Source organism: Saccostrea echinata, unplaced genomic scaffold (genome assembly GCF_033153115.1).
Source record: "Saccostrea echinata isolate AGI-Se365-2 ecotype Australia unplaced genomic scaffold, CSIRO_AGI_Sech_v1 ptg000064l, whole genome shotgun sequence".
Taxonomy (NCBI): domain Eukaryota; kingdom Metazoa; phylum Mollusca; class Bivalvia; order Ostreida; family Ostreidae; genus Saccostrea; species Saccostrea echinata.
The window spans coordinates 3,561,273-3,583,576 of record NW_026889813.1 but is presented as its reverse complement, the minus strand read 5'-3'; the positions used below and the strand labels follow the sequence as shown (position 1 = coordinate 3,583,576).

Sequence of the window (22,304 nt, the reverse complement as noted above, 5' to 3'; positions counted from 1 at the left end):
AACTTTTGAGTTGCATGCTGGTCATTTGTTGGCCGGTTTAGCTGAACTGAATTTCAGAAATGGGATCATGACTGTAGTGCCACAGTATGTGGCATTGATGAACATCTCGTAATTTAGCAAGCAACTTCGAGAAAACAAATAAGTTAAACTAAACACTTCAATGATTAGATTGACAATCATTTGACAGGTCGTATCGAGAATGTAGACAGGCAATCCATCGACATTACATATAGCAACGTTTAAGCGAATAATGGGGGAAGGACAGAATAAATGGCAAGTAAAGATCGTACAATGAAAGAAGATTCACATATGCCCTCTTCGGACATGTAATTTGGCAATTTTTTCATGCCCGGCTGCAAATTTAACAGGTCCCTGGCATTGGACTCCCGGGTTATTTGGAAGACTGTTAGTTTAGTTTCACGAGGTCCGACAACATTGATTCTCAATGTCTGCTCCCTCTACCCCATACACTTATCTTGATAAAATTATATAAATTATATTATGATATAAATTATATAAACCGGTCTTGTTTATATAATTTTACAATGTCATAAACAGCTGCTTAAGTGCATATAATATTGTAAATGGATTTATATTTAGGATTAGGGAAAGATCCTCACTTGATTATGGCAGCATATTTAGCTTGTAGGAGTTTATTATCTACCACACATGATCAATGTCACTTTTGGACGTGAATGACTTTTGACACCCTAACTTCAGTTCAAATCAACGTTAACTTTATGTGACGTCTCTCTGAATCTTTTTTGGCATGTAACTTGGGTAAAAACAATTAAGTACTCTTGATGCATTTGATTTCTCTTAGCCCGTTTAAACATTTCCAAGGTCTATACCAGTTTTTGCAGGGGCGAAACTATGTAGAAGTTGGAAAAGAAACCCATCCCCTTTTTGACGTATTTGGTTTTCGAGGGGTGAAAATTTTCAATATTACACTCAACTACATGCAATATTTATTATATTATGCTGAATGTTTTATACAAATACAAATAATAGTGAACCTTGAGCGCATAAATCTGCGCAGTCACTATTTTTTGGAATATCACCCGTCGTCAAGCAATGTTGACTGTTGCGACACTGGGCGTGGCTTCATTATTCAGCGGATAATAGTGCTTTTTAATAAATGTTTCTTGACGAATCAGATTACTTCATCTAATATACCTGAAAGTACAATATTAATTAATTGTCATCATTTTCCTATATTAGCATTTTTACTGGTAATGGTTTTGAAACGATAGGAACATGCACTGTTCAAAAAGTCTTAAAATGTTGTTTTGGCTCAATTTCTTTGTTAGATTACTGTGTTGAACTAAGGCAGGTCAATTAAAGTAACATGATCCTATAGATTCCATGTACATTTAGTTCTGTAAAGTAGACAAATTTATTGTTCTCACAAGTAGTTCTCAAACATTGATTTAAGTTGGTCTCCTGAAGGATGTAATAATGCAATTGGTCTGCTTAAGGTACAGTGTATAATATAGACATGCATATTTTATTTTGAATTTGTATTATGTCAATCATTAGAAATATATGGATCTTAATTAAAAAACATTGTTTTCATTAAAATTTAAGATATGTATAATAGGCATATATTCTTCATGCTTTTCCTTAGTTAAGTCCTTTTTTACAGGGTCTCTGCTAGAATCATGTGGACCCCAGTGTAACAAATCTATGGAAAAAGAGAAAATCTCAGCTCAAGGGTCAACATGTCTTTATTCCAAGAAAGGTAAATTGATAATTTTTTCTGCTAAAATACTCTTTTATAAATTATAATATCAATGCAAAAGAGTGAACAAACAATGTACCTAACAACATTTTGAAAATGAAAGTGCAATAACAGTTAATAATTATGATCAATTGAATGGAATGTTAATAATCCAATCAAAGTCCTTGTTGAATATCATTTTTGCTAGGGCTGTGTATTGAGCAAAAAAAAAAAGAAAGACATTTTTTAATGCGATATGCAATATATTGAATTCTTTAACAATTCTGTCAAAAAAGTCTTATAAATCATTATGCATGAATTTTATAAAAATAATAATTGTTTTTTACTCATTTTTAATTTTTTGTCTCACCGTCTTTAAAAATAACACTTCAAATTCAAACTTTTCTTGACTGTAAAATCAACATGTTAAGTAAAGTTGTCTATGTATTTCTATGATTTTGTAATAATCATTAAGATGTGCTACCTCCTTAATGATTATGTCATTTTTGATCAGTTTTAATTCAAAACAGTTACCGGTAAATATAATCTTTGGTGATTGAAATTCCCAAGTTTTTCACAGAATTACAACCGCCTTCCCAAAATGTATTGGAATTAAGTTATTTTTAGCTCACCTGAGCCAAAGGCTCAAGTGAGCTTTTCTGATCAAAATTTGTCCGTTGTATGTTGTCGTTGTCGTCTTTGTCGTTGTTGTTGTTGTTGTAAACTTTTCACATTTTCATCTTCCTCTCAAGAATCACTGGGCCAATTTCAACCAAACTTGCCACAAAGCATCCTTGGGTAAAGGGGATTCAAGTTTGTTCAAATGAAGGGCCACACCCTCTTTCAAGGGGAGATAATTAAGAATTAGTGAAAATTTAGTGGTATCTTTTAAAAATCTTCTTCTCAAGAACCACTGGGCTGTAAAAGTTGAAACTTAGGTGAGACCTTCATTACATAGTGTAGATTCAAGTTTGTTCAAATCATGACCCCCTGGGGTAGGGTGGAGCCACAATGGGGGATCAAAGTTTTACATAGGAATATGTAGAAAAAAAATTGATATGGAATTATCCTCAGGTAGTGCAGATTCAAGTTTGTTCAAATCATGACCCCCAGGGGTAGGGTGGGGCCACAATGGGGGATCAAAGTTTTACATAGAAATATGTAGGACAAATCTTGAAATTGTTTTCAAGATGTTGTTAAAAACAACAAAGCCACAATTAGTCATAATTTATATGGAAGCATCCTCAGGTAGTGTAGATTCAAGTTTGTACAAAATCATGACCCCCGGGCCGGGGGGGGGGGGGGGGGGGGCACAATGGGGGATCAAAATTTTACATAGGAATTTATAGAAAAAAAATCTTTAAAAACCTTTCTCTCAAGAACAACAAAGCCACAATTAGTCATATTGATATGGAATCATTCTTAGGTAGTGTAGATTAAATTTTGTACAAATCATGACCCCCAGGGGTAGGGTGGGGCCACAATGGGGGATCAAAATTTTACATAGAAATACATGTATGTAGAAAAAAATCTTCTTCTCAAAAACAACAAAGTCACAATTAGTCATACTGATGTGGATTCATCCTCAGGTAGTGAAGATTCAAGTTTGTATCAAATCATGACCCCTCGGGGTAGGGTGGGGCTACAAGGGGCGATCAAAGTTTTACATAGGAATATACAGAAAAAAAAAAATGAAAAATCTTCTTCTCAAGAACAGCAAAGCCTTGTTAAGTCATATTGATATGGAAGCATTCTCAGATAGTGTAGATTTAAGTTTGTTCAAATCCTGACCCCCAGGGTTAGGGTGGTGCCACAATTGAGGATCAAAGTTTTACATAGGAATACATAGGAAAAAACTTCAAAAATCTTCTTCTCAAGAACAGCAAAGTCATGTTTTGTCATACTGATATGGAAGCTTCCTCAGGTAGTGTAGATTCAAGTTTTTTTCAAATCATGACCCCTGGGGGTAGGGTGGGGCCACAATGGGGGATCATAGTTTTACATAAGAATATATACGGGAAAAAAAACTTGAAAAATCTTCTTCTCAGGAACAGCAAAGCCATGTTTTGTCATATTGATATGGAAGCTTCCTCAGGTAGTGTAGATTCAAGTTTGTTCAAATCATGACCCGTGGGGGTAGGGTGGGGCCACAATGGGGGATCATAGTTTTCCATAGGAATATATTGGGAAAAAAACTTGAAAAATCTTCTTCTCAGGAATAGCAAAGCCATGTTTTGTCATATTGATATGGAAGCATCTTCAGGTAGTGTAGATTCAAGTTTGTTCAAATCATAAACCCCAGGGGTAGGGTGGGGCCACAATGTGTGATCAAATTTTTACATAGGAATATATAGGAAAAAATCTTTTCATCAACAGAAAAGCCATGTTTAATCATATTGATATGGAAGCATCCTCAGGTAGTGTCGATTCAAGTTTGTTCAAATGATAAATGATGGGGGGGGGGGGGGGGGGGGTAGTGAGGGTCCACAATGGTGGATCAAATTTTTAACAAGGGAATATATAGGAAAAAACTCTTTAAAAATCTTCTGCTCAAGAACAGTAAAGCCATTTATTATATTGATATGGAAGCATCCTCAGGTAGTTCAAAATCCAAGCCCCCTCCCCTTTAAACTTTTCAATACTGAAGTGATTTGTGCTTTTTCCTAGCCAATGTGCTCAGGTGAGCGTTGTGGCCCATGGGCCTCTTGTTTTTGATACGATATATTCATTAATCTAGATATGTATCGATATACAGGTAAACTTCGGTATCTCGAACACCAGTATGTCGAATACCACGGATATCTCGAAGTGAATCAATGGTCCCGGCCGTTTTTATTATATTTATGATTTTAAAAAACCCTGGTATCTCGAACACGGAAATCTCGAATACCTCGCTTATCTCGAAGTAGATTTACGGTCCCAAGTGCTATAAACACATGCGTTATCTCAAAGTCCAACAAATTCTCGCTCCGCTGAATTCACACCTTAGTACACAATAATCCCATTATGCTAATTTTACGTTCTGTTGAACGTTTCCGTTAGGTTTAGCACAGGCTTCATGGGACCATTGCTGATAATCACACCTTATTAGTCCCAACTGTTGTTTTTGGTAGTTAAATTTAATTACGCAGGCCAGGTGATTTGGAGGTGTTAATAAAATGCACTCTCAGAGGTACTATGACACGATAATGAAACAGCAGCTTGGGGACGATTACTGTGCTAGAAATTTAAATTATCGAAAATACACGCTTATACACATCATTACATATCAAAGTAAACACTGAACACATCAAAGTGATATTGACCTCAAGAAATTAAACAATTAAAGACATTATTTTGAGTATAAAAGTCAGTACCAAAAATCAAATCTTCAGTAAATATCATGTCCGATAAGGCAGTCTAACGAAGGACCCGGTAGCCAACCAGGGGGATAGTTAGATTATCTGACCGTGGTGTAAAAAGAAAACTTAAAGTTCATACAATCGAAACAAAGTTTGCTTTTGTTTATTCATATTGGCAATTTCAATAAATTATTGTAGAACGATAATTCCCGTTGTTACATTTAGGCATGTGGGTATATGTACATATCCTGTTAAAGTCTGTGTATCACATTATATCATGATATACTTCAGACAAATTAGTACACCCGTAGTTTTGAATACAATTCATACATTGATTTCATTTGCCACAATGGTCTCTTTAATATTGCAATAATGCATTTGGTCTTCCTAATGCATGTATAATGCAGGTACTGTATATACTCTATGTCCAGCTTATAGGTGAGTCATAAAAAGATTAGTATTTTGAAACCAGGTTAAAACATCAGAGCATTGATTTGAAATTGTCAATTGATTCTGGCAAAAAGTTGTACCGATTTATAAGCGGGTCAATAGCAAATCCCTCCAAAATAACCTCAAAAAATACAACCGACTTATAGGTGGACCACCTTATAGGCAAGTATATATATGGTGTAGTTTTTGTTGAATTTTGCTAACAGCAAAACACTATGAATAATGAATTTTGGAAAAAAAAAAGATTATTAAGTTTAATGATGCATGTATGTAGTATAGAAATATTGTTCATATGCCTGTACATGGTACAAATATGCATTTTACAGAGTGTACATATGCCAGAATCATATGGACCGCAGACTGGCCCTGGTGATTCCGTTAAGAAAAAAGAGGAAAAATCAGTGCTTGTGCTCATTGGTCATTGGACAAAGGTAAATAGATTTATTTCATGAAACTAAACATGTAAATTACTAGGATATTAAAATATCACAATTAAAATACATGTACTGATTTATATATATATGGATATCAGTTGGTCTCCTTGATGGAGTTAAATGCATTTGTTATCCCTTTTAAGTGGATCATTTAAATATTATGCAGTTTATTTAGAAGCTCTTTATTATCTGCACTGTTTACTTTTACAGGGTGTATGCCAGAATTTTTTCAAGAACAGTCTGAATCTGACATGGAAAAAATGAAGAAAAACAGCCTTCCTGTTTATAAATCTACATTCTGACAAAGGGTAATTTTGTTTAGTTCAATTAGAAGTGCACATTTAATTTCAGTTGCTTTCCTTAATGATATATTATAGCATTTTTATTCCCTTATGAACAATATTTATACTTGTAAAGCATGTATCACAAAATCTTCTGCAAACAAAGTTTTGGGTGTATAGTGTTTGTTGTTTAATGTCCCTCTTGAGAATTTTTCACTCATATAGAGACGCCACCACTTGTCGGTGGAGAGCTGCAAATTTTTGTCCTATACTCAGCACTTACAGCCATTGAGCATTGAGGGATCTTTATTGAGCCAGCACCTACTGTGACATGGGACCTCGGTTAATACCTCTGTCTCATTTGAAGAACGGGTCTCCACGTCCCACAGTGGGATTCAAACTCGCGATGTAAGGATCAGCTTCTTTCTCCGCGACTCTAGAGTAGATGCTCTAACCACTGCATCTGCTCTACTTTGGCAACTTTGGGTGTATATAAGCATAGGAATCATCATGTCCATCTGTCTGTTCATGTGTTTGGCCACTTTTATGATTAGTTTTTTTGTTCCAATTCTGGCTGAGATAAATTGATTTAAGTCATCTAGATACAAACAAATTAAGGGAAATTACTATGGTATTGGAATGAACATTTTGGAATACTGTCTAATTGTTCCATTGTAGTTGGTTTCTTTAATGTTGAAATAATGCATCTGGTCTTCCTAATGCATGGCATACACTGTATGCATGTGTAATGTTAAAGTTGGCTGAATGTAAAACAGTTCTTGCATTATGACAAAGGTAAATAGATTTAGTTCATGTAACTAAACATGTAAATTATTAGGGTATTAAAATCTCAAGTTTTGAATACTGATTTACATGTGGAGAGTAGTTGGTCTCCTTAATGCAGTAATAATACATTTGGTCTCCCTTATGCATACTGTATATTATATAAATTTAATGACTGACATGTACGAGGGTTGATCCAAAAGTTCATGGAATTTCTTCATATTTTATTTATTTATTAGTGAAAGTGGTTGAATACTGATTTACATGTGGATAGTAGTTGGTCTCCTTAATGCAGTAATAATACATTTGGTCTCCCTTATGCATACTGTATATTATATAGATTTAATGACTGACATGTACAGTCCCTGAAACGTTCTACTTTCCCATTTTTCCGTTCGCTCACCGTTCGTTCACCGTTCGTTCAGCGTGCGTTCACCGTTCGTTCACCGTGCGTTCACCGTTCGCTCTCCGTTCACAGTTTTGCGTTCACCGTTCACCGTGCGCTCGCGTTCACCGTTCACAAAGCGTTCAGCGTTCGCTCTTCGTTCCGTTCACTTTGCGTTCACCTTGCGTTCAGCGTTCACCTATCGTTCATTTTTCATTGCCATTCGGAACTCCCAAGTGAAAGGACTTATCTTTTTGTAGGTAAGGAGTTACAGATTTTTTTAATTTAATAACTATCATATCGTGTTTGAAGAATCATTATTTCATGGGGAAAAATATTTAAGATATATATTTTTATTATTCTAACTTAGCTATTAGGCTATTTATTAAATTACTCTGGAAAATAAATGTTGTTATAAGCACATTCTGTACCTATGTAGAACGATGCTGAAATATTAAATTTAACTTAGGGCAATGTGCAGATACTTCAAGCACTGCAACATTTTGTTGTTTTGTTAAAGACGACAAATCGTTAATGGAGATATAATTATCCAAGTCAAATAATTACGCAGCAAAATTACGAAAATATTTAATTCTAATGCGTTTTTTTTATTCAGTTACTACAGAAAATATGATAGAACTAGTTCTGAGAGTTATACATAGTACTGCGGATATCCTGTTAATTTATTATCTTTGGAGCGAATTAAATTGATAGTGTGTTTAAAGGAAATATTTATTTAAAATGTAATGCACTACAGAATTTTCGCTACTATAATACATGTATGTAAAGTCTATTGTTATAGAGAAAAAAAAATTCTTTCTTCATCGTAACTTTATATGTTTGCCATTCGATATGATTAATAACCCCCCCCCCCTTTCCCCTAAATCGGTTACTTAGTCAGTACTGTATTTCCAGAAAATTTTAATTAACCTGTTAAAAAAAAGTTAAGGTCTTTTTTAGAACAAAAATTTCAGTCTCAAAACAAACATGCATCTAAAAAAGTCACAAAACAATATTAGTTCACAATGTACACGTGTCGGCGGTGGTATTTGAAATTGGCAGAGAGTATGTTTCAAATTCAAGTGTTAATGCCCAATATATTTTATTCATTTATTATTCAAATGTTGGTATCAAATCTAGAAATGATAAAAATAAATGTTATAACTTGCTGGAAATACTCGCACTTCGTCTTCGATGTGACGAAACTTTCACACCTGCACACTGTCGAATGATTTTGATTGACAGGACAAGCACGTGGACTTCGTGTGAACTTGAAACAGGAAAATAAAAACTAGTAATACTGTCAAACAGATGGATATGATTTATTGATAAAAAAAAAAGTTACTTTCACTGTCTAATATATTTAGAAAAAAATTTCAGAGTTATTGTTTGATATAGGTACAAACATTTAGTGAAGCCTGAAAAGAAGGGGGGGGGGGCTAAAACGGAATATCTCTCTCTCTCTCTTGTCTGTTTAATAAAAATTATAACAGCATATTACTTAAATATCAAGTTCTGAAAATTGAATTTATAACAAATTATATGAATATGTATCTTTGTATTATCTTGTCCGAGTATAATCACGGCCATCTACAGATACATGTAGTAGTATGCTCAATAAATCATCATGAAAAATAGAAATGACACATAATATATTATTGTATTAAAAATTTTAAATACAAGCGTATAAATGCAAAACGTCCACTGACCTTTGTAATTAATTTTTTTGCATTACTTTACATGAAATCGCCTTGACACGGAGAAATATGAATGGATGTTACAATCGCTTTAATTCATTCTATAAGTCAGAAGTTTTCTCTGATTTGTTATCAAATAAGAATAAACATTTTTATTTTCCAACTAAAAAAATATCTTTTATACTTCAGCGTTCGGCAACAATTGCAATGTTTTAATGCTTAAAAATCGTTTGATTAAAAACTTAATGTGCATGAATCGTCTTTCTTACGACAATATTGGAGAATTTATTTTATTTACTTATTTATTCATTCATTTATTGGTTTACTTATTTATTTAATTTTTTTTGGCACCTGACATTATAATACAATAAAATAGTTTCAATGCAAGGAAAAGATCAGAGGCATTCCGAATATATCGTTCATCTTGCGTTCACCGTTCGTTCACCGTTCACTTTGCGTTCGCGTTTGCGCTCCGTTCGCGTTCTGCGTTCGCTCACCGTTCAGCGTTCACACATCGTTCACCAAGTTGCATTCAGCGTTCACACATCGTTCACTCACCGTTCGCTCTGCGTTCGTTCACCGTTCGTTCACCGTTCGTTCAGCGTTCGCTCACCGTTCAAGTGGGAAAGTAGAACGTTTCAGGGACTGTACGAGGGTTGATCCAAAAGTTCGTGGAATTTCTTCTAGTGTTGTACCGATAATCAGAAAACATTGATTGTCGACAAAAAAATGTTACCGATTCCGATGATTGATTATAGTTTTTCATAATCGATCATCGGAAACATACTTCTAATACAATACATTCCGGAATTATCCATTTCTGGTTTAAAATTTATTTCTTCTTAATGAAAGAAAATGGCATCTGCATCTGATACTAGCCAACTAGCACGAAGCAGAGGTGATTAAGAACCGAAGATGCATATAAAGGGCCTAAAAAAAATTATTTTTGTTTCCTGTAATCACCCGACCGACCAATTCAATTTACCCCCGGGTGAATTTTTTTTCTGCCAAATCTGTGTTTGCTCTTTGGTTTGATCAATCAGCTGATTCTTTTTATTTAAAAAATATTAATTGTATCTTTTATTTGAGATATAAAATATGCAACCTAGTCAACATTTACCTTAAATATAGATTGATCAATTCCCCCCACAACTTTCTGAAGTTCGTTTTCTGCCACTAGGCAGCCATGTTGGGTGTCCACTGTAAATATTTTTAGGTCTAGAAAGTGTAAAAGAAGCAAAACAACAAAGAAAATAATATATTATGTATTTTATATATTCATGTTAAAGAAATAAATGAAATTGTAATAGTCTGCTTTTTGTATACAAAACTATGAAGAAATCCGATTATAATCGGTGAAATCACATCAGAAGCAGTAACCGATTCCAACCGATGATTGATTATGAAAATTAACTGATATCTCATCACTAATTTCTTCATATTTTTTTTTATTTATTAGTGAAAGCGGTTGAATACTGATTTACATGTGGAGAGTAGTTGGTCTCCTTAATGCAGTAATAATACAATTGGTCTCCCTTCTGCATACTGTATATTATATAAATTTAATGACTGACATGTATGAGGGTTGATCCAAATGCTCATGGAATTTCTTCATTTTTTATTTTTTTATTAGTGAAAGTGGTTGAATACTGATTTACATGTGGATAGTGGTTGGTCTCCTTAATGCAGTAATAATACATTTGGTCTCCCTTATGCATACTGTATATTATATAAATTTAATGACTGACATGTACGAGGATTGATCCGAAAGTTCATGGAATTTCTTCTTATTTTATTTATTTATTAGTGAAAGTGGTTGAAAATTACAAATAAGAATATAGACACTTGTTGAATTTTTTTAATAAAAAAATATTTTAAATATTAATGATAGTAACTCTATGGCAGTTGCCATAGCAAAGGATGTTTTAAAATGCAGGGGAGACATTTACTCGTTCATTATCATTTTAATTCTTAATACGTGATATAAGAAAAAACCTGCACCAAGTGGCAAATAAAATGAGAATTTTGTCATTATTACGATTGCTTGACCACTAATATACCTGTATGTGAGAGTTTTACTGATTTAACTTGATATTTAGATTATTAGTTGATGATTTCTTGTTCATCTTTTAATTGTTACAGAACGTCACATTTCAGTCAAGTTATAAGTTTTGTTAAAATCTTAGGAACACTCTGACTTAAAGGGGTATACTACTGATACAGGCTGGAGAAAAATGCATTTAGCAACTGATTTTCCAGTGGCGTGAGAAATTTAAGAACAATAGAATTTCCATGGAGGTTGATTAAAGGTGTGGCTGCTTTTGGAGGGTCTGTTTTTCTCGTAGACAAATTAAGCGTTGATGGATGTTGACTGCTGACGTACTGTGCTTGACTTTGCTACTGAAATTGGAACATCATATGGAAAGATGGGGAGTATTTTTGAAATATGAGTGTAATATAAAGATAAGTCGATTGGTGGATACCCAGGCTTTTCTTGAGAGAAAAAAGGAGAAAAAGGCAGAATATTCTGTAGAATTACTTAGTTGAATTGAACATGAGGGTGAGATGCTCCTATAACATGACATGACATACTTAACTTGACGTTACGTCGAAGTCTCCCCCGGATTTTACAACTATCAGTGTTCAGAAAGCTCATGTGACCTTATTGGTAATTGGAACGTGGTGAAATTTTCCAGTATTGTTGCATAATGACTCTATATTATAAATATGCCTATTGTTTGCTTTCATCAAATCACAATAAAATTTTAGAAATAATTAAATTCCATGAACTTTTGGATCAACCCTCGTATTAAAAAAAAGATGGATCTAAGATTGAACAGGTTATAATTCACCTGAGTCATTTAAATTACTTATTGCTATCTGTTCTTGTTCAGTCATCATGTGTCAAGTATTGTCTGTAAACTATTGAACATTTTCAGCTTCTTTTGTGGAACCAGTTTCAACTAATTTCTCGGTTGAAGTACTGTATAGGGGATAATTTCAGGGGTTGTAATTTTCATGTTTTTCTCTCCTCTGACACGATCGCGGTTTGTTGAATTTGCGGAATCGGTATATAACTAAGGTTACATGTACCTCCCTTCAATGTCTATATCCATTTAATCCATAGCATAGCTAGAAGGCATTAATCAGCGTTATGTATTCACTTCACAAACAACAGGGTAGATTTATATATACATCAGCAAGTTCGATAGTTATTTAAATGATTTTTTAAAACCAAAATGTCGATAAAAACATGATAATGCAGGTAACAAATACACGTCATAACATAGTTACGTACGGGTATTCAAAACCCATGACCCTAGTGTTTTGATTGATGAAACATGTAGCGTTGGCTATTAAAACAGTTTTTTTTTTTTTTTTTTTTTTTTTTTACAAATACAGGTTATTATCTGCTGGGTGATCTAAATTAATGTCAAGCGTGATAATTAAAGTAATTGAATGACAGGTACGATTCGTAATTACTGAAATGACCATGCACTGCACGTATATTTACCTATCGTAGTCTATTCTCAAATTTCCAAATATAACATGTAGGTTATTGAGAACTTATTCACTGTTTCTTGAATTCACGGATTTATTCACACCGTGAATATAGCGAATATATACACCGCGAGTTATTTTCCCCCTATACAGTATACAGACTTAATATAGAAATGATTTTATCGACTTTCTCAATCTATCATGAATTTAAAAATGTAAATATAAGCATTTAATTGTAAATATTAAACATTTAGCATCTAAAAACCAGAGTTGGAAATTACTGACTGCCCGAGGCAGTCTGTTTTTCAGGTAGGCAGGGACAAACTTTAGATTAACCTCGGTGGTCGGTTCCTGTTTTCCTTTTTTTTCAGGGTATAGTAAGTCTATAGAAATTAAATAAAATATAGTATATCAAAGGAACACTTCTAGTTAAAAATATGACATGACCTATAGGACCAATATTGGTTTCAGTCTTTAGAAAAAGCTTACCGATATATGTTCCGGTCACTGACTTTAGGTCACATGTGTGTAGTTTCTTGTTTCTCATGTATTGCTTTAGTTCTACATTAATGGTGATCTAACAACCAAGCTTTATGATAAACGTGATGACTTTAACTTTTCAATCGTCAACTTCCCTTACTTATTCAGCAATATACCTTCATCACCTGCATACGGGGTTTATATCTCTCAGTTGATTTGATACGCAAGAGCATCCTCTATGTATGAACAATTTTTAAAAGGAGGTAAGTTATTGACAAACAAATTGCTGAAACAAGAATATCAGCAGTCTTGTTTAAAGTCATCATTTTGTAAGTTCTATGGTCGAGACAATGACCTTGTCAGCAAATACAATTTATCATTAAGTAAAATGCTGACTGACGTTTTTCATACTTATTGTTAGGCCATTATTTACACACTGAATTGTGTATGGATTTTTCTATTGTTTCCCAGTCGTGACGAGGAGCACACAGCGGGTGTGACTGGTCTGCAGGGGATGCTCACTCCTCCATGGCACCTGATCCCACCTCTGATGTTTTGGAGGTCCGTATTTGCTTTGCTCCTATTTTGTATTTTTTGATGGGCTTTTGAGCTTGAATACTGATTGTTATCTCGATATATTTCATTCTACTCAACTGTGTGTTCATGTGATCCTACCTCAGTATTTACAGAATGATACATCCTTTGTTTGAGGGTCATTCTTGATGTCTGACTGAGTAATGGCAATGGGACATAAAACCTTAATTGACCTTACCACATTCTTTTCTAATCTGAAAACCCTCATGCATTTTTAGCATAACATATCGCCAATGCACACATTTTTCCCGAGGAATGAACTGCATCTACTCTGCATAGAACAGTATCTCTCCCACTGGCACAACAGTACTATTACACGTCATTATGTTCTTGAAAGGCAAACACAGCAATTATTGCTCGGCATGATTTTTTTTCATGACACCTGCAGTATCGAGTAACACAAAGTGAATGATTCATGTCCTCGAACAAAGTGTGCTTACAATGAGGTTTAGTTCCGGTTGATTGCGTTTAGTTAAAGAGAATTTATGATCTGCATTTCCATAGATGTCTTTTATATCAACACCAAACATGCATTTAAGGAAGAAAATATATTAAGTAAAATGCAAAAGCCTGTATTAAAAAATCTTTAGTGTTTATACAGGTAAAAAGTTTGAAAAAATAAAAATGTGCCAACAAATGGTTTCGAACCAGGACACTAAAAATGTTCATGGTGAGAGTCTGCGGTCTATCATTCTGGGCTATGCTGACTAAGAGGACATTTGTAATAAAGATAAACCAGTATGATAGAAATAGGTTTTCACGTTTTTTGTAGGTTTTTTTCTATGAATTTCGACCCTAGGCACCTCTAAAAAAACCTTGTTTTAAATAATTGCTTACTAGATCAAAATCTATCAAAATTTCATAATTTAATTTAGGGGCAGGCAAAGGGTGATTATATTGCATCTATCGGGTATAATTTTCTTATCAGAAAATTGTAGAGATATGCAAGGTTAATTAATGACAACATTTATTTTTCCTTTTTGCCTAATACTTTTATGATTTTCACTAATAAATTGATTATTGAAAAAAAGCCTTTAATATGACTGCTGATTTTATCTCCATCTGTTAATTTTCAACACCTTTTCTCGTGATTATAGTAGATACAGAACAGATTATGATTTCTAACATTTACTGTTACAGATCATTTCCTTGAGATAGGTGGAACCAACAGTCAAATACAGACACTTTAAAGAAAAGTAAAAATCTGGCTCAGGTAAAAAAAAAATCATTTACAGTTTTAACAATTAGTAATTTTACCTTAATTAACTGGAAAAATCTTATTTGACGAAATACAGGTCAAGAATGAAGAGTTTAAAGCCTAGTAGGGATTTTGGTCAATCATTACAGGTAATCTGCAGTCCCTTTCAAGAATTTTACACTCATGGAGACGCCACCACTTGCCAGTGGAAAGCTGCAAATTCTGTCCTATACTCTGCACTCATGGCCATTGAGCAGTGAGGGGTCTTTTTCATGCCAGCACCTACTGTGACATGGGACCTTGGTTTATAAGGTCTCATCCGAAGTACTGGTCTCCATGTCCCACAGTGGGATTCAAACCTGCGACATAAGGATCAACTCCTTACTTCGCAACTCTAACCATGGCGCCACGCTTGTGACTAGCTCAGTTTTTAAGAAATCATTCAAGATATTTTTTATCAAACTTAATATGCTGATACATATATAATTAGTAAGACCTATTCAACTATTTCAAAAACTTTTGACCTTTCCTGTGACCTTGACCTCACTTTCCTTCAATTTGCATTTTGCATGGTTTTAAAACCATTTAAAATATTGATATCTAAGGCTATGCATCTATACATAATTTGGTGAGAATTTATCATCTATATCCATTTTTTAAGCGCTAAGCGCAGCGCAAAGCGCTTACTGGCATCTTAATACTACTTCCGTTCGCGATCCAGCGCCACTAAGCAAGTAAGATAACTCCACTGACTCTTCTAAAAATATGCAACTGGAAATCCCCGACTCTCTTTCGGCTATTTTGGTCAATTACTGCGTTACGCGCAGTTCTAATTATAGATGTCAATAAGAGAGATAGAGAGTACGAAATCCGCTCCTAGTGGATGGGCGGTTCTTATCTCTTTACATTGTAGTTCATTTAAAAATTATGTAGGCACACACCACTTGTGTAACATATAGCTAACAGTTACTATAGTGTTAATTCGAAAAAGTTATGAAAAAAACTTCTTTGGTGCAAATATCTTAAAAAAGGCTCATAATAGGTCATGTTATGCAGTGATTGAATACGTACATATTTTTAATATTTGAATACGTACATATTTTTAAAACTCAGAAATTGATTTACAGTGTACTTACGTTCTATATAATTTATATCCATATTAACTAATATTTCTTCTTCTAGACCCTTATTTCAGACAATGTAGCTAAAACATGTCTTTTTATTATCATCCTTGCTCAATGTACAGCGCTATCAATGATGTTGAATTTCGCATCTCAGTACCAATTAATAACAGACTGGAATGCAGTCATGGACTGTCTATACTCGTGTTGTAATATATACGTGTAACACAGATAAAAAAAAATATTATGAAATATGGGGAGATAACGAGCTGTATTCGAGCTCAAACGTCCATTAAACCTTACAAAATAGGAGCATAGCAAACACGGACCTCTAAAATTATGTAAATAATTCGCAAGGAAAGGCAGTTTGTGGCTGTACGTACATGTAGGGCGCAAAGACTTATAAATGAAAACTAATTTCTCGGAAATATTTATGACAAAAGTGTGCATTGCGCAAGATATAGCGAAAATGCAAAACCTTAATTATTTTCAGTATTCCGTTTCACCGAACACACCAGTGCAGTGGATATTTTATTCTATCAGGACGCCATTGAATGTACTTCTTATAAAATCCTTTCTATAGAATCGTAAATTTATAGCTCGCTTATGAATATGCAAAAAAAAAAAAAAATAATAATAATAATAATAAAAATGAAATATACTAAAAAACAATTCATACAAAATATATAGTTGTTTTACGATCTTTTATTCTTAACTTTAATAAATATGTTATCAATTAGGAATTATTTTATCGAAGCAGTAAAAAATAACGTCTATTTTTAAGTGCACTTCTTACAAATAAAATCACAGTCAACAGCCAATCTTCAGTCTGAAACACTCATGAGTTTCACGGAATGAATTTATTATTAACAATTATCAACAGAACATTTTTAGCTGTCAGTGTTGCACATAAATGAGAGGAATAAATCAGCCATTTTCATGTGTTCAAAATTGATCAAAATATACATTTTCTAGCTAATGTATAATGTATGGCTATGTGTATAGTCTGAATTTTGTTGGAAAACTCGTCGACCCCCCCACTGCTTGCAATTTATACGCAAAGCTAAATTTTATAGACTCTTAGGGCGATGGAGAATGGTAGATGTTGAATATAAGTGTAAACCGAGGCACCCCAGGAATCCAAGAAGACGAGCGTCGAACCTTTCAACTTTTTATATACAGAAATTTATATAATTTTAAAAGTCCTAATCACAACGGCTTTTTTGTTTTAAAAAATATATTCAGAACCCACCTAGGAAAACACATAATACACAAAATATACAATCCTGAAACCAAGCGCCTATGGTTGAATACACCGCAATATCCATCACTGTGGGATTTTTAAAAGCTTATCAAAGACTCTTTTAAGACACAGGAGAAAGAAGTGCTCTTGAAATATTTTGCCTAACATTGACCATGTTAACAAAATTTAAGAGAAACTATATGTGATTGTCATATTATATTTTTATACATACTTTACTGATACGAAGTATTGTGGATAAGCCATTTTAATTTGAAGTTTAGCAAATTACGATTGGCTCGAATTTTCTATAATTTTTTTTCTCTTTTTCTTGCGTAATGTCTTTTCGAGAATTTTTCACTCATATTGAAAATACACCACTTGACTGAATTTAGACCTATGGTCGGCACTTATGGCCTTTGAGCAGTGAGGATCTTTTTTGTACTAACACCTACTGTGACACGGAACCTCGATTTATACAGTCTCGTCCAAAGGACCGGTCTTTACTTCCCTTTGTGGGATTCGAACTTGCGTCGTATGGATAAATTCGCATAATTGCAATGAAGTTAAAAAAAAAAAAAGACTAGAAGCGAGTGTTGCTCATAACTGCAAACTAGCTCTTAAAGGAACGTCGGGGCGAAGAGTAAATTTGGATTGTGCAAATTGCTCCAAGTGAACGTTTTTCCATAATAACTTCAGGAAATGCCATTTAACACAAATAGACTTTTTCCATAACTGCAGTATTGCCATTTAAGGAGAAGAAGGACCTTTAGCTGAAAAAATACTTGTCATTCAATTTTTTTTTATATTTTGTATATTTCTTATTAAGTATGTCCCACATATCTTAAAGCAGTTATATCATTAGGTTTCTTACCTTATTTTAGAGATATTGATTGACAAATATTATGCCCTACAGTATCTAAGTGGAGTTTTAATTCTCCATGTGGAGTTTTAATTCTCCATGTTTCCGGGCTCATTACTCTGTCCATAATTGAATTTTTAAAGCATATATAAAAAATATGTAAGTGAACATGTATCTTTTAAAATATTTCAGAGTATGAATTGGTCTTAAAATTCGAAAAGGCAAGTTTCATCTATCACACTGCATCTGGATAGGGAAAATTACGAACTTTTTAAGACAACTTAAACAACAAAAAATGTAATTTACAAAAAATCCTATCATTTAATATTTTTAAATTTACGTTGAAATGCAAGTCCTTCAAATTATTGATTAACTGTAAAAATTTCGAAAGGTGAAGCTGACCTCAATATTGCACAGGGCATCATTAAAGACGACATAAGCAGGACAAAAACTTTGTCATGTTTACATTTCTCGAGTACGGGAAAAACCAACTATGACGTCACACGTAAGCTAAATAAGCGAAATACGATATACCTACATAAGATTTCCGTCATCAGCCATGCAAAAATAATTTTTGTGTTCCACGTTTCTCAAAATACTTCATCATATACTGATTATAACCTGTTTTTACATAATAATACCGCCCTTGTATTCACCGAGTATGATCTTGCTGTACTAGCAGATCGTGCATGAAGTCACCGACTTGTTGGACGCGCAGTTTAAAGAAACAGAGGAGTGGATCAATCTTTTTTCATAATTTGTTAATGTTTACAAGAATGTTAAACTTTTTATTTTTTTAATATAAGATGGTAATTAAGGAAAAAAAATTGTCAAAAATTTATACAAGAACTGATGCTTTACACGTTTTGCACTTATATAAATGGAGACTATGACGTAGTTTAACAAAGTCATGTGACCATGTGTCCTTCATCCCCTTAACACAATTAGACTTTTTTCCATAACTGCAGTATTGCTCTTTCGTGCGATAAACAAAGTAAACTTATAAAAATGAAAAAAAAAGTAACAGACTTGCTTTGATGAAAATGTATAATAAATTTCACTCTCTTTGTTAAATTACGACGTATAATGACGCCATGTGATGACACAGTCTCGAACCTTCAAATCTATCCTTGTGCGGTTAAAAGAGGTGGATACAAGTTTTATTTTAAAGTGAATATGTATCAACAGCAGTTGCACTGTCAACATATTACTTATTCCAATACAACAGACAATTTGAATTCAAAATAAATCTGATGAGTTTCAAATTGCAAACATTGCTTAGCGCTTCCCAGTACTTTCAGTACTTTGATTTTAGATTTCAATTTCAATTTTAAAGAAACTTTTCAAGATATTCTCATCAAACTTCATACACTAACACAAAATTTCATGTTGCATTACTATACACTCGGCGGGCATACATGTCCTATGGACATATTTCTAGTGTATTGCTATTTCTGTTGTTTGTTTACTTCCGGTCAGTAAGTGCCCCCTAGGGGCAAGCCCCAGTCCTGTTTTCTTTTCCAGGGTTGCAACAGTGCCCCCTAGAAAAACAAGTTGCACCATCCAATAAAATCGTATTTTGTGCTGCTTTATGCCAATGAAATTAAGGCTGGACAGCATATGTATTATATTCTGACCAATGGGGTTGCCGTATTTTCAAATAATTAGGATAGACTTACGACTTCAGCATTCCTTTCATCACTGAAGTGATATACATGGTCAAAATTTGACTAACTTTCATTTTTGTGTCAACTGCAGAGCAGAACGACACTTAGAGATCACTTTACCTGGTGTCTGTCTGTCCGTCTGTCACACCTTATATCTCCATAATTTTGAGAGGCAGGGTTTTGATAATTAGCATTTATATATGTTTTTGAGCTCATGATACTATACTTTGAAACTGTATGAAATTCAGTTACCACACAAACTTATATTTAAATACTATGAAAATACATTGGGATCAGTATTCCACAATGAATCGTGTTGACTGACAAAGTGACAATTAAAGTAAAGATAGTCTGAAATTCCTTTCCTCCGAGGATTGTTGGAAGCACCTACATGTGTATTAATAAAATGATAAATAGTTATTCCTCATAATTTCAATTAAATTATTCATTTGAGGACTGGGGAACCATATTTTCTTTGACTGTCAGATTCTATCCCAGTCTTTTAAATACTTTTGGATCTTTTTTTTCCTTGCAGGCAAATGCTTGAACCTCCATGCTAATATTAAATTAATAGCTGACCACTCTTAGATTTATTTACCTCTTTAATGACGATACCTAGCAGGTGACATATACATTCCTTGAAACACTCTAGTTCCTATTTGATTTTCACTAATATAAAGATTATTGAAAAAAGACTAAGGTGCTCTATAGTGATCAGTCTATTCATTCATCTGTCTGTCAAATACACATATCCCTTGTTCAGAATGCTGGTGACTCTAAATACTTCAAACTTTATATTTTTTAATTAGATACATGTAGCTGCTTTGGAACATCTGAAAGGTCTATTACATTATCACTAGTTTTACTAGTTTTCTTCATGTAAGTTGAATATATTTTAAACTTTTAAATTTTTATTTTTTCCAGGTAAGAAAGAAATTCAGGAGTTCTTAAATTGCCCTTGGAGTTCTTGGATTGCATCAAACTGCTAAAAGACCTCAACAAAAACAGCGTATTGAAAATAAAAATGAAAATATTCAGTGAAAAAAAAAATGATGAAAGAGCCACTAAAAAATCTTCAAGCCTTTGAGCTGAAATCTGGAAGTCAATCTGTGGACTTTACTAGTAAGTCATAATTACTAAGTCATCATTTGTGTATAATAAATACACTAAACTGTAAATACTTGTTAAAATGTGTATAATTTTTAGATATAATTTGTATCTCATAGACTTCAATAGTTTCATGTAATTTAAGTAATAATGAAAAATTCCTGTTGTCTAGCTAGATTAGAAACTATTATTGTCCAATTTTGGATATTGTGAAATAATTCATCTAGTATGCATACATGTGTGTACACTTACGTGTAAATTAATTGTTATAGCAAATTCAATCGATCATTAAGTTGAATGTTGACTAATGTTTTTCATCAAAATTGTTTTCACTGAATTGTTTGTGGATTTTTCCATTTGCCCAATCATGTCAAGGAGCACATGGCAGGAAATGCTTTCTCCTCCATTGCACCTGGTGTTTTTAGAGGTCTGTGTTTGCTCTGCTCTAATTATGTATTGTTTCAAATGAATGGACTTTAAAGCTTGATCACTGTTGGTAATCTTCATATTTCATATACTATTAGAGTACTTGAAGAAAACTGTAAAGATTTAACATACAGTATAATGCATGTATATCAGGGATGGGGTAATTGAAAAAAGTAATTGTAATTGACTGTAATTAATTACATTTTTTGAAGTAATTGGAAGTAATTTGTAATTTGAACATTTTTTCAATTACTTGTAATTGTAATTTAATTAATTACACTGACAAAAATACCATGTAATTTCAATTACTTTTTCAATTACATTCAATTACTTTATATAATACACATTCATGATATATTCATGATATATCGTTACCACTACCTCCCCATTTTACTGGTTTTTATTTTATTGTTAAACATATCCTCAATTCTTCAATTATACAACATCTTAGGTTAATGTTTACAAACAAATAATTAAATGATTGACTTGATAATAATAAACTAGTTTCTTTCTAATCATTATGTAAATTTTGAATTTTTTAGGGTCTTCCGTCTTCAGCGGAAGACCCTTCTATTATTCTTATGTTTCTTTTTCAATTTTCTTATTAGGGTCTTCCGTCTTCAGCGGAAGACCCTTCTATTATTCTTAGGTTTCTTTTTTACCTTTATTATTATTATTATTATTATTATTATTATTCTTTTTTCTCCTTACAAAATTTGTGCAGACGATTTCTCGGAGATGGCTCGTTCGATTTTATTCAAATTTTCAAGGTAGATGCATTGACATCTGAAGTTAATTCCGACAAGTCTGTTAAGGGATATTTACTTCCGGTCGAGAGTTATCGCCCTTTTATTAAAATTCAGAGGACCTCCTTGTCTGCGATGGAACTCAAAAACGGCTTAAGCTAGAGCGCTGAAATTTTCAGTGATGATAGAGGACATGTTGCCATTTTGCACCTGGGTTTTGATATTTTCCGGAAGTGCCTAGTATGGAAGCTCGGTAGGGGTCGAAATTTAG

At 33.3% G+C, this 22,304-nt stretch overlaps 1 long non-coding RNA gene across 1 annotated transcript; it reads left to right on the top strand.

Moving 5' to 3' along the window:
* Positions 1–1,651: 1,651 nt before the first annotated feature.
* Positions 1,652–21,107, top strand: LOC133175890 (uncharacterized). The gene is made up of 4 exons (XR_009719343.1): positions 1,652–1,741; positions 5,838–5,942; positions 6,156–6,253; positions 20,679–21,107. It is a non-coding gene; the product is annotated as an uncharacterized LOC133175890 (long non-coding RNA).
* The last annotated feature ends 1,197 nt before the right edge of the window (positions 21,108–22,304 follow it).